Source organism: Hemiscyllium ocellatum, chromosome 6 (genome assembly GCF_020745735.1).
Source record: "Hemiscyllium ocellatum isolate sHemOce1 chromosome 6, sHemOce1.pat.X.cur, whole genome shotgun sequence".
NCBI classification, from domain to species: Eukaryota; Metazoa; Chordata; class Chondrichthyes; order Orectolobiformes; family Hemiscylliidae; genus Hemiscyllium; species Hemiscyllium ocellatum.
In genome coordinates this window covers 48,524,644-48,539,177 of record NC_083406.1, presented here as the reverse complement: position 1 = coordinate 48,539,177, position 14,534 = coordinate 48,524,644, and the positions used below count along the sequence as shown (strand labels likewise).

The following is a 14,534-nucleotide window of genomic DNA, read 5'->3' as shown; positions in this document are numbered from 1 at the left end:
TGACAAACACAAAAATAAACAATTATTTACTAATCTGGAAGGCTGCAAATGGAACTAATTCTATTGCCACTCTTCTGCTGTGAAAAGACCCCCAAGTCTTATGGAATTATCAGAAAGGGTGCAACTCTAAGCAATTCGCCGGCTTAACAAATGTGCAGAACAACAGTTCAGAACATCACCAAAATGAAAAGTACAAGAATTCTTGGAAGCAGGCACAATCAAAGTACTGGCACATGATCAACTATGCCATCATTCAATCCCAACATCAAAAGGATGTCCTCATTACCAAAGCGATGACCAGTGTAGATGACTGCTGGACAGACCATTGGTTCTTCTGCTCCTCAATGTTCTTCCTAATGGAGAGCTTATGCTCAAAACGTCGACTTTTCTGCTCCTTGGATGTTGCCTGACTGGTGGCGCATTTCCAGCGCTACTCTTTTTGACTCCTCAATATCCATCAAGTGCCAACACAGACAGCTAAGTTGCAGAAACAGTTAAAAAAAATCAACATGGAGCTGCTTGAAGAGCCAAGCAGTCTAGCGAACTTTCAATAATGACTGCATCAAAATCTCCCAAGAGTTCACTACAATGGCTTGGAAGAAATCTGGAAAGAACTGAAGACAACCATCATCTTATGGTGTGAAGAATCCAACAGCTACAAGATCAGGAAGCACCAAGACTTATTTGACAAGCATGACCACATCATCCAAGACCTCATCAACCAGAGGAGGAAAGTTTTCCATGCCCTACAAAACAATATCATCGGTGAGGCAAAAAGGAGAATTCATGAAACAGCAGGAGTTACAAAGAAGAACAAGGGAAATCAAGAACCAAATGAAGGACCTAGAAAGCCTAAAGAGCTGCAACTCCTTGCTAACAAGCAGGGCAACCAGGTTTTCTTCAGTGCTATCAATGTATAGACCAGGTTAGGAGAGTGATTGACGAGAACAGGATCAGTCGTCGAAGTTGAATGATTTTTAAGAAGGAGTTTCATTATTAGATTGGCAAAAAATTAAGATTTGTGCTCCCTTATGAAGTTTACTAACCTACCTTGTCATTAATTTCTGCGGAGAATCATCGAGAAATATGTGGGATCTGTCTTGATAGCATTTGCTAGTTGATGTGCTCTATAAGGTATTTGCCACACGCTATTACCCAATCTTACCAGATGCTGATTCTGAGTATTAGAAATAAGTTGTATACATTAGAATGTGTTAATGTTTTAATATTATACAGTAATTCTTATGATAGTTCGTTCAAAAATGTAGATTATTTTGGTTTTATTCTCTTAGTGATGCCCCTGGATCTCACACTTTGACTACTTTTAAAAAAAGAATTACTGATCTCTAGCCATACAGAACATGCATTTGGTGTTTAGGTCTGGGATTGTTCACACCCTTCCCCCTCCTGGAGCTCCAATCCTCGGTCATGCCGGGTGCAACAGACCATGACCATTCTGAACACTGTTGCAGATGTACACTGAAGGTTTCCCCAGCATTCTGCTGTGACCTCACCTCAAAATTGTCTGGCTCCTCAAAATATCTTCTCATTACAATTACTTGTTGGTAAGTCATCCCACAGATGTCATTAGTGTCACCTTTAGAAGACAGTCCATGCCTCCACAGAGTCATTTGTTGACTCTGCTGGAGGTGTAAAAATCTGAGAGATACTTGACTGGTCCAAGATGTAGGCACCTCTCTGGATATTTTGTACAAGCAAGCATGATGTTTCTGTGGTCACACATCAGTTGAGTAATTCCTCTTAGTTGATGAGTACTTCTGTTGACCTAAAAACATCTTTATGGTCCCGTGTGTACAATTTTTAACATTCAACTCTTTACTACGGGTGTCCAGAAAGCATTTCTTTCTGACAGGACTGATCCATAGCCCAGGGGACACACGTGGCAGTCCTAGCAAACCAACTATCATCACCTGTGGGATGGACTTTTAGGCATTAGATTGTGAGTTTCTGCAAATGTCATCCAAATGCTGTAAGGAACCAGGTGCAAAATAAAATCACTGTTTTGTAATGTTGATGTGTGCCCAGGTGGTCCACTTGGCAGAAGATTCCAGTTAAATGCAGAAACTGAGAGCTTTCTATGGGATACAATGGCAGTTTTTCACTTGCACTCTGACACATTTAAAATTTCTCACCTGATATCAAATGATGATCACCAACAGAGGTGGGGGTAAAGCGAGAAATGGCCCAGACTGCCCAAGGAAAGGGCTGTCTTCACCTTACAGAATAATAAAATGAACAACTGATAAGAGGCTATCTGTGCTAGCTCTCTGAAAGTGCAATTAGCATCTTTTCCATCAGTTCAGAAAATTATCCAATTCCATTTTGAAAGCTGTGAATGAATATGACACACACACACACACCCCCCCAGATCCTAACTACCCACAGCCTAAGAAGATTTCTCCTCAACTTGCCAATCACCAGGAATCCCTTCTCGGAGTGTCACAGTTTCTGATCAGCAATTTGATCAGATCCCTTATCATTTTGATTTTAAAATTTAAGAAAAGACAGGACATTTCTTTTGCCCTTTCAGAGTCAAGGCAAGGTGTTGTTACAAGCAAAACTGATTGGTTCTCAGCTAACTGAGCAGGTTGGATCCGGAAACATGTCACAGAGAGAAAGACACAGAAGTGTGTGCTGATGCTCTCTCCAGCATAAGCTGCATATTCTCTCTAATCAATATGCAGTTTAAACTTAAAGATACCCAGTTAGCTCTCCCGCAGCACTTGCAGTAAGTCAGAAATCTAGCCTGAGATTTCTTTCAACCATGGTCTGAAATTCACCTAAATTGGGATTTTGTGTGAACTTAAACAAAATCTTTAACCTTTGGTACGACTCTGGGAATAGTGGGTCACAATTTAAAACGTGCTATCCTCGCAGGTCATAATGTTGTGAAAGATTTTGAAGAGTTAAAAGCTAAATAAAAATCAAAAACTCCAAGGGCAAAGTTTCTCAGGATAAATAAAGGAATTAAAGGTGTGGTTGGAAGTTTGGTATAAGTGAAATGGATTTCAGTTTATGGGAAACTGGCACAGTACTGCAGTAGAAAGAAGCTGTTCCAACCAGATGGCAAGTTACAGTGTAACAGAAGAATGATGAATAATAGACATTTTTCCAGCAACAATACAAAAGAATTCCAGATGGGAAAGAGTCGATTACACTGTGTTAAGTAGCCTGATGGCTTGGGGGAAACAACTATTGCACAGTCTGGCCGCAAGAGACCACATGCTCTGGTATCTTCTGCAGATCGGAGGAGGGAGAAGAGTTTCAGTGAGAGGTGTCTTCCACTATGCTCTTAGCCTTTCAGATACAGCATGTAGAGTAAATGTCTATAATGGAGGGAAGAGAAATAAGATCAGCCATGATCACGTTAAACGACACAGTGGGCCAAAAGGGCTCAATTGTCTCTTCCTGCTCCTGATTCCTCTTTTCCAATTCCATAAATATCGTTCTACAAATGATAGAGAGGCAATGTTTTATCAAAGGGATAAACTGAAGGAAATCTGTATCAGTGGAGAAATGATATTGTAAAAATTAATGGGATTGAAGGCTGATAAATCCCCAGAGCCTGATAAACTACAACCTAGAATACTTAAGGAAGTAATCCTAGAACAGTTCTAACAGATGAGAGGGTAGCTAGTCTAACCCCACTATTTAAATAAAGGAAGTAGAGAAAAAACAAAAAACTATAGACTAGTGAGTCTGATGCCTGCAGTGGGGCAGATGCTAAGGTCCATTATCAAGTATTTTTTGCAGAGCACTTAGAAAGCAGTGGTAGAATCAGACACAGTCAGCATGGATTTAACTAATGGAAATCATAGTTGACAAATCTACTGGAATATTTTGAACCTACAACTAATAGAGTTGATCAGGAGAACCAATAAATGTGGTTTATGTGGACTTTCAGGAGACTTTTGACAGTCCCACATAAGAGATTAATGTGTTAAATTAAAGCACTTGTAATTGAGGGCACGTATTGGGATGAACAGTAAATTGACAGGAAAAAAAGTAGGAATATATAGGTATTTTTCTGGCTGGCAGACAATGAATAATGCATGAATCGGTACCAGGACCCCTAATTTACAATGTATGTTGATGATTTAGATGAGGGAATTAAATATATCTCAACTTTTGCAGATGACACAAAGCTGTGTGGAAAGATGAGATGTGAGCAAGATGCAGAGATGTTGCAATGTGATTCGGAGAAGCAAAATGAGTGGGTAGATGCATGGCAGATGCAGTAAAATGTGGATAAATGCAAGGTTATCCACTTTGATAACAAAAATAAGAAGGCAGATTATTGTTTGAATCACTGTAGATTGAAAGAGGGAATGTTCAACAAGACCTGGGTGTTGAAAAATGTGTTGCTGGAAAAGCGCAGCAGGTCAGGCAGCATCCAAGGAGCAGGAGAATCGACGTTTCGGGCATAAGCCCTTCTTCAGGAATGAGGATGGTGTGCCAAGCAGACTAAGATAAAAGGTAGGGAGGAGGGACTTGGGGGAGGGGCGTTGGAAATGCGATAGGTGGAAGGAGGTTAAGGTGAGGGTGGTAGGCCGGAGTGGGGTGGGGGAGGAGAGGTCAATAAGAAGATTGCAGGTCAAGAAGGCGATGCTGAGTCCGAAGGTTGGGACTGAGATAAGGTGTGGGGAGGGGAAATGAGGAAGCTGGAGAAATCTGCATTCATCCCTTCTGGTTGGAGGGTTCCTTGGCGGAAGGTGAGGCGCTCTTCCTCCAGGCGTCGTGTTGCCATGGTCTGGCGATGGAGGAGGCCAAGGACCTGCATGTCCTTGGAGGAGTGGGAGGGGGAGTTAAAGTGTTCTGCCACAGGACGGTTGGGTTGGTTGGTGCGAGTGTTCCAGAGGTGCTCTCTGAAACGTTCCGCAAATAGGTGGCCTGTCTCCCCAATGTATAGGAGGCCACATCGGGTGCAGCGGATGCAGTAAATGATGTGTGTGGAGGAGCAGGTGAATTTCTGACGGATATGGAAGGATCCCTTGGGGCCTTGGAGGGAAGTGAGGGGGGAGGTGTGGGTGCAAGTTTTGCATTTCTTGCAGTTGCAGGGGAAAGTGCCGGGAGTGGAGGTTGGATTGGTGGGGAGTTGTGGACCTGACGAAGGAGTCGTGGAGGGAGTGGTCTTTCCGGAATGCTGATAGGGGAGGGGAGGGAAATATATCCTTGGTGGTGGGGTCTGTTTGGAGGTGGCGGAAATGACGAAGGATGATACAATGTATCTGGAGGTTGGGTGGGGGTGGTAGGTGAGGACCAGTGGGTTCTGTCTTGGTGGTGATTGGAGGGGCGGGGTTCAAGGGTGGAGGAGCAGGAAGTGGAGGAGATGTGGTGGAGAGCATCGTCAACAACGTCTGAGGGGAATTTGCGGTCTTTGAAGAAGGAGGCCATCTGCGTTGTTTGGTATTGGAATTGGTCCTCCTGGGAGCAGATACGGCGGAGGCGAAGGAATTGGGAATATTGGATGGCATTTTTACAGGGGGCAGACCTGGGTGTTGTCATGCACCAATCGCTGAAAGTAAATATGCTGTTGCAACAGGCAGTAAAGAAGGCAAATGGTATATTGGCCTTCATAGCAAGAGGATTCAAGTACAGGAACAAGAATTACTCAGGGAATTGGTAAGACCATACCTGGAATGTTGTGTGAAGTTTTGTGTCGTTATCTGAGGAAGGATAAAATGGAAAGAAAGAAAGAGTTGGAGACACTGGCTACTACAAAGGCTACGGACCCTTAAGACATTCTGGCAATAGTATAAAAAGCTTATACTACAGAACTTTTTGTTCCCCTAGCCAAGCTCTTCCAATGCAATCACAACACTGACAGCTACCAGACAATGTGGAAAATTGCCTAGGTATGTTCTGAACATAAAAAGCAGAACACAAATCCAGCCTAGCCATCTGAATCATCGAAATGATGAAAGGTGTCATCAATAGTGCTATCAAAAAGCAATAATCTGCTCAGTGATGCCCAGTTTGGGTTCCAGTAGAGCCATTTAGCTCCTGATCATGAAACAGCCTTGGCTCAAACATGGACAAAAGAGCTGAATTCCAGAGGTGAGATGAGAGTGACAGTACTTGACATCAAGACTGCATTCGACTGAGTGTGGCATCAAGGAGTCTGTGCAAAATTGGGAACAATGGGTATCAGAGGGCAAACTCTTCGCTGGTTGGAATCAAACCTGATATATAGGAAGATGTAGTTGTTGGAAGTCAGTCATCTCAGCTCCAGGACATCTCTGCAGGAGTTCATTAGGGTACAGTCTTAGGCCCAAAAATCTTCTGCTGTTTCAACAACCTTCCCTCCATCATAAGATCAGAAGTGTGGATGTTGGCCAATAATTGCACAATGACTTTCAGACACTGCAGCACTCCAAGTTCAAATGCAACAAGATTTGAACAATATCCAGGTTGGGCCAACAAGTGGCAAGTAACATTTGTACCACACAGGCTATGACCATCACCAATAAGAGACAATCTAACAATCACCCCTTAACATTCAATGGTATTAGCATTACTGAATTCCCCATTATCAACATCCTGGGAGTTACCATTGACCAGAAACTGAACTGTGTGAAGATTTTAGCTTTGGGTGCGCCCACCATACCCATCCAAAGACAAAGAGGTGCTCCCTTTGCTGCCCAGCAGGTATATATCTTGGAAAACCAAACATTTTCATGACGAAATGGTGCAGTAATTTCAACATTAGTACAAGTAAGCCATTCGGCCTCTCAAGTCTGCACCATCATTCAATAGCATCATGGCTGATTCAACATTCTCATATCATTTTCCTGCATTATCCCCACAGCCCTCAATTCCCTTATTGATCACACTCATATTTGTGTCAGAAGGATTGAGGGATCAGGGAGTAGATTGGTAGAGTGACTGGGTAGAAATGTGGTTGAAACAAAGAGTTAAATTACCAATCAATATTTCTGTGAATGAAAGAGAAACAAATAACTATGTTGCAAATCATTTTACCATTTTGATAAATACAGTGCATGATAATTGTGGCAAATGCAAGTAAAAGGTTGAAATGGACCATGTGATAATGCCTGAAGTAAACAACACACAACATTTGGGATGGACATTTTGGATTGCATCCAATGCCATTAATAGCAGCTGTAGAAACAGGAAACTAGAGGGGTTCAATGTGTGATTTGAGGCAGCATGGAGGATTTCAGATTCTTCGAGTATTAGGATCAGCTCTGGTCAGGAGACAGTTATTCACTCATTGAGATTTACATCACCAAGGCTGGAATGATTACATCCTTACAGGTAGGATCACGAGTTTAGCTACTACAGTGCGGAAAGATGCCATTCAGCCAATTGAGTCTGCACCAAAACTGAGAGCAGACCCAGTCTCACCCCCGCCCGAACCTATCCCCATAACTCTACATTTACTATGGCAAATCTGCCCTACCTATACATCCCTGGACACTATGGACAATTTAACATGGCCAAGCCACCTAACCTTTAGACTGTTTGGGAGGAAACCAGAGTGTCCAGCAGAAACCCACACAGACAGGGAAACTTGCAAACTCCACTCTGGTTGGCATGGACAGGGTGGACCGAAGGATCTGTTTCCATGCTGTACATCTCTACAACCCTATAACTCTAGCAGTAGCCCAAGACTGGAAATACATCTGCTGCAAGGCAACAGTGACAACCACTGAGCCACTGTGCCACTCCTAAATTGAACTGAATCACATATGAAGATAGAAATAAAATAGCTAAACATGATTCAAAAACTGAAAATGTGTTGCTGGAAAAGCACAGCAGGTCAGGCAGCATCCAAGGAACAGGAGACTCGACGTTTCGGGCATAAGCCCTTCTTCAGGAAAAGAATTCCTGAAGAAGGGCTTATGCCCGAAGCGTCGAATCTCCTGTTCCTTGGATGCTGCCTGACCTGCTGTGCTTTTCCAGCAACACATTTTCAGCTCTGATCTCCAGCATCTGCAGACCTCACTTTCTCCTCGATGATTCAATAGCTGCCAGGTGTATTGTTCCCTGCTTTGAAACAACGGTCAATGCATTTCTCTGTATTTTGCCTCTACTCAGAAATTTAAAAAATTGAACCCATGAGTCAGGGTTTCTTTTAACATAAAGAACCACTCAGCTCTGATCCTTACATAACATCGGGCAACTGCAGTTTCGTAATGATAAAACTCCAATTTCTATAATCTAATAAATAGATAAAAGGAACTTGTATTACACTGCATATTTGTGCAGGTTAGGTGACTTGTAGTAGAAGTACAACTATGACTGTGATTCAACAGACAAACCACATTGGATTTATTATACCTTTGCATAATTTTAAAAATAAGACAATTTGATGGAAGTTGTTAGGGGTTGAGGTGAGATAAGGGGTTTGCACTTTGCAGAGAGATTGCACAATTTAGACATTTACTCTCTGGAGTTTAGAAGAATGAGAGGAGATCTAATTGGAGGAAAATAAGATGCTAAAGGGATTCAACAAAGTAGATATAAACAATGTGTTTCCTTATGTGGTGTTACCAAGAACAAGAGATCATAGTTTAGGATAAGAACATAGAACATAGAAAATTACAGCTCAGTACAGGCCCTTTGGCCCTCAATGTTGCGCCGACCCAAGCCCACCTAACCTACACTAGCCCACTTTCCTCCATATGCCTATCCAATGCCTGTTAAATGCCCATAAAGAGGGAGAGTCCACCACTGCTAATGGCAGGGCATTCCATGAACTCACGACTCGCTGAGTAAAGAATCTACCCCTAATATCTGTCCTATACCTACCTCCCTTTAATTTAAAGCTATGCCCCCTCGTAATAGCTGACTCCATACGTGGAAAAAGGTTCTCATTGTCAACCCTATCTAAACCCCTAATCATCTAGTACACCTCTATCAAGTCACCCCTAAACCTTCTTTTCTCCAATGAAAATAGCCGTAAGTGCCTCAGCCTTTCCTCATATGATGTTCCTACCATACCAAGCAACATCCTGGTAAACCTCCTCTGCACCCGTTTCAGTGCCTCCACATCCTTCTTATAGTATGGCGACCAAAATTGCACACAATACTCCAGATGCGGCCGTACCAGAGTCTTACACAACTGCAACATGACCTCAGGACTCTGGAACTCAATTCTTCTACCAAGAAAAGCCAGTACACCTTATGCCTTCTTCACAGCACTATTTACCTGGGTGGCAACTTTCAGAGATCTGTGTACATGGACACCAAGATCCCTCTGCTTATCCACTCTACCAAGTATCCGACCATTAGCCCAGTACTACATCTTCTTGTTATTCTTACCAAAGTGAATCACTTCACACTTACCTACATTGAACTCCATTTGCCACCTTTCTGCCCAGCTCTGCAGCTTATCTATATCCCGCTGTAACCTGCCACATCCTTCCTCACGGTCAACAACTCCACCGACTTTCGTATCATCCGCAAACTTGCTCACCCAACCTTCTAGCCCCTTCTCCAGGTCATTTATAAAAATGACAAACAGCAATGGTCCCAAAACAGATCCTTGTGGAACACCGCTAGTAACTGCACTCCAAGGTGAACCTTTACCATCAACTACTACCCTCTGTCTTCTTCCAGCCAGCCAATTCCTAATCCAAACCTCTAAAGCACCCTCAATGCTATACCTCCGTATTTTTTGCAGTAGCCTACCATGGGGAACCTTATCAAACGCCTTCCTAAAATCCATATATACCACATCTACCGCTTTACCCTCGTCCACCTCCTTAGTCACCTTCTCAAAGAATTCAACAAGGTTTGTGAGGCACAACCTGCCCTTCACAAAACCATGCTGACTATCCTTGATCACGTTATTCCTATCCAGATGTTCATAAATCTTATCCCTTACAATTTTCTCTAAGACTTTGCCCGCAACAGAAGTAAGACTCACTGGCCTATAGCTACTAGGGTTATCCCTACTCCCCTTCTTGAACAAGGGAACCACATTTGCTATCCTCCAGTCTTCTGGCACTATTCCTGTAGACAACGAGGACATAAAAATCAAGGCCAATGGCTCTGCAATCTCCTCCTTTGCTTCCCAGAGAATCCTAGGATAAATGCCTTCAGGCCCAGGGAACATCTATTTTCACCCTTTCCACAATTTCCAACACCTCTTCCCTACATATCTCAAAGCCATCCATTCTAATTAATTGGACTCAATATTCAAATCGGCAACCATGTCCTGTTCCTGAGTGAATACTGAAGAAAAGTATTCATTCAGTGTCTCTCCAATCTCTTCAGCCTCCACGCACAACGTCCCACTACTATCCTTGACTGGACCTATTCCTACCCTAATCATTCTTTTATTCCTGACACACCGATAGAAAGCCTTTGGGTTTTCCCTAATCCTACCAACCAAGGGCTTTTCATGTCCCCTCCTTGCTGCTCTTAGGTCTCTCTTTAGATCCTTCCTGGCTACCTTATAACTCTCAATCGCCCCAGAACCTTCATGCCTCACCTTTACATCGGCCGCCCTCTTCCCTTTAACAAGGGATTCCAATTCCTTATTAAATCACGGCTCCCTCACACGACCCTTTCCTCCCTGCCTGACAGATACATACTTATCAAGGACACTCAATAGTTGCTCCTTGAACAAGCTCCACATATCGATTGTGCCCTTCCCTTGAAGAAAGGCTTTTTCCCGAAACGTCGATTTCACTGCACTTTGGATGCTGCCTGAACTGCTGTGCTCTTCCAGCACCATTGATCCAGAATCTGGTTTCCAGCATCTGCAGTCATTGTTTTTAACCTTTCCCTTGAAGCCTACTTTTCCAAGCCACGCATCCTAAGTCATGCCTCACCGCATCATAATTTCCCTGCCCCCAGCTATAACTCTTGCCCTGCAGCGCACACTTATCCCTCTCCATCACTAGAATAAAAGTCACCGAATTGTGGCCACTGTCCTCAAAGTGCTCACCTACCTCCAATTCTAACACCTGGCCTGGTTCGTTACCCAGAACCAAATCTAGTATGGCCTCACCTCTTGTTAGTCTGTCTACATATTGTGTCAGGAAACCCTCCTGCACACATTGGACAAACACCGACCCATCTAACGTACTCGAGCTATAGCTTTCCCAGTCAATATCTGGAAAGTTAAAGTCTCTCATAACAACCACCCTATTACTTTCACTCTTCTCCTGAATCATCCTCGCAATCCTTTCTTCTACGTCTCTAAGACTATTACGAGGCCTGTAGAAAACTCCTAACAGGGTGACCTCACCTTTCCAATTTCTAACCTCAGCCCAAACTACCTCAGATGGCGAGTCTTCATCCATCATCCTTTCCACCGCTGTAATACTATCCTTGACAAGCAATGCCACACCTCCCCCTCTTTTACCCCCACCTCTTCACCTCTTAAAACATTTAAACCCTGGAACCTGCAACAGCCATTCCTGTCCCTGTTCTACCCATGTCTCCGTAATAGCCACAACATCGAAATCCCAGGTACCAACCCACGCTGCAAGTTCACCTACCTTATTTCGTATACTTCTCGAATTGAAGTGTACACACTTCAAGCCACCTTCCTGTTTATAGGCACCCTCCTTCGAGATTGAGCCATGTTCCTAACCTCCCTACACTCAAGGTCCTGCACTCTAAAGCTACAGTCCAAGTTCCCATGCCCCTGCAGAGTTAGTTTAAACCCCCCGAAAGAGGACTAGCAAACCTCCCCCCAAGGATACTGGTGCCCCTCAGATTCAGGTGTCAGAGGCCTGAACCCTCTCCTACGCGCCTTTATTGGGAAAACCTACCCAGGTAAGCTTGCGCTACACCAGCTTCCAGGTCCACTCCGCGCTTTTAAAAAAACTTTTAAATTTAAACCTTTAAAAAAAACTTAACCGCCACTACAAAGAGACACCGTCAAACAGCCCTTACCTGCTCCGCCGAGAGAGTGAAATCTCAAGTTTAAAACAAATGAGAAGAAATTACTTTTCTCAATGGGTTGTGAATCTGAGTAATTCACTACTGCATGAGTTTTAGTAAATTTAATGAAGAGATAGACACAATAATTCTGGTAAGCCTTCATTGCTCTCTTGCCATGATCAGAATGTTCTTTCTGAGATAAAAAGCAGTGTCCTGGATCTAGATCAGGAGGAAGAACCTGACCCAGATCATCTACTTGATTAGACCAAAACTGCACACAATAATCTGTTGATAGTAGTCATGAGTTGGAGATGCCGGTGTTGGACTGGGGTGTACAAAGTTACAAATCACACAACACCAGGTTGCAATCCAACAGGTTTAATTAGAAGCACTAGCTTTTGGAGCGCTGCTTCTACAACCACCTGATGAAGGAGCGGTGCTCTGAAAGCTAGTGCTTACAATTAAACCTGTTGGACTATAACCTGGTTTTGTAACTTTGTACACAATAATCTGGTTATGGTCTCACCAAGGCCCTGTACAATTGCAGCAAAACATCCCTGCTCTTATACCTGAATCCTTTCACTACGAATGCCAACATACCAATTGCCTTTTTCACCACCTACTACACTTGCTTGCTCATTTTCAGTGACTGGTATAAAAGAACGCCCAGGTCTTGTTGCACATCCCCTCCTTTTCCAATCCATCACCATTCAGATGATAATCTGTCTTCCTGTTTTTGCTATCAAAGTGATACCTTACATGCATCCACATTATATTTCAACTGCCATGTATTTGCCCACTCACTCAACTTGTACAAATTACACTGAAATATCTCTGCATCCTCTTGATTGTTTGCTCTCCCACCAAGCTTTGCATCACATGCATTGGAGATATTACATTTAGGTCGGTCATTTAAATCATGAATATAAATATAGTGAATAGCTGGGTCTTAGCACACATCTCTGTCATATCCACTCATCACTGGCTGCTACTTGAAAAAAGGCTTGTTTATTCCTACTCTTTGTTTCCTGTCTGCCAACCAGTTCTCTGTCTGTGTCAGTATAAGATCCTCAATTCCATGCACTTTAATTTTACCTGATAATCTCTTATGTGGATCCTTATAGAATGCTTTCTAAAAGTCCGAGTAAATCACACCCCATGGCGCCCCTTTATCAACTCTCCTAGTAACATCCTCAAATATTCAGTGGGTGTCAAGCGTGACTTCCCTTTTGTAAATCAATGCTGACTCTGTCCGATATTGTTGGGGAGGTTTTAAAACTAATGTGGCAGGGGGCTGGGAGCCAGAAGAGAAGACAAGTAGACAGCAAGGTGGAAACTGGAGACTATAAGAATCATGAACTTAGCACTAATAAGAGAAAAAGTAGGCAGACAGCAGATGAACGCAAAAGAACTGGTGGCCTAAAGTGCAAATACTTTAATGCAAGGAGTATAGTGGTAAGGCAGATGAACTTAGGGCTTGGATTGGTGCCTGGGAGTATGACATTATTACAATCACAGAGACTTGGTTGAAGGAAGAGCAACTATATGTTCCAGCATATAGACGCTTCAGACAGGACCAGGAGGGAAGTAAAAGGGGGAAGGAGTTGCATTGCTGGTTAGGGATGACATCACAGCTGTGCTAAAGGAGGACACTATGGAGGGCTTGAGTAGTGAGGCATTATGGATGAAGCTGAGAAATAAGAAGGGTGCAGTTACACTGTTGGGGCTGTATTACAGGCCTCCCAACAGTGAGCATGAGGTAGAAGAACAAATAGGTAAACAGATTATGGAAAGATGTTGAGGCAATAGGTTGATGGTGATGGGAGATTTTAATTTTCCCAACACTGACTCGGATACACTTAGTGTCACAGGTCTGGATAGAGCAGAATTTGTAAGAAGTGTCCAGGAGAATTTTCTAGAGCAGTATGTCAATAATCCAATGAGGGAAGGGGCCATATTAGACCTGGTGGTGGGGAATGAGCCAGGCCAAGCGGTAGAAGTTGCAGTGGGGGATTTCTTTGGGAACAGTGAGCATAATTCTGTAAGTTTTAGAATACTCGTAGACAAAGATGAGAGTGGCCCTAAGGGAAAAGTACTAAACTGGGCCAAGGCCAATTATATCAAAACTAGGCAGGAGATGGGAAATGTGGATAGGACACAGCTATTTGAAGGGAAATTCACATTTGATATGTGGGAGGCTTTCAAAGATAGGTTAAAGATAGTGCAGGATAGGCATGTCCCATTGAAAGCAAAGGATAGGAAAGGCAAGACTCATGAACCGTGGAGGACAGAAGAAGTCGTACGACTAGCCAAGAGGAAAAGGGAAGCGTACATAAGATCCAGGCAGCTAAGAACAAAATGGGCCCTGGAGAAATATTAAGGGAGTAGGACCAGTCTTTAACAAGGAATCAAGCGGGCTAAAAGGGATCATAAAATAGCTTTAGTGAGCAGAATTAAGGAGAATCCCAAAGTTATTTATTCGTACATAAGAAGCAAGTGAGTAATTAGAGAAAGAATTGGTCCACTAAAGGATAAGGAAGGAAGGCTGTGTGTCGAACCTGAGAAAATGGGTGTGATTCTGAACAATTACTTTGCATCAGTCTTCATTGAGGAAAGGAACATGATGAATGTTGAGTTTAGAGATAGAA

General features: G+C 43.1%; 1 protein-coding gene across 2 annotated transcripts in view; it reads right to left on the bottom strand.

The window, feature by feature from the left end:
• The window catches only part of uggt2 (UDP-glucose glycoprotein glucosyltransferase 2), a 372,492-nt gene that overhangs the window by 307,550 nt on the left and 50,408 nt on the right, over positions 1-14,534 (bottom strand). The gene's annotated exons all lie outside the window — the stretch shown is intronic.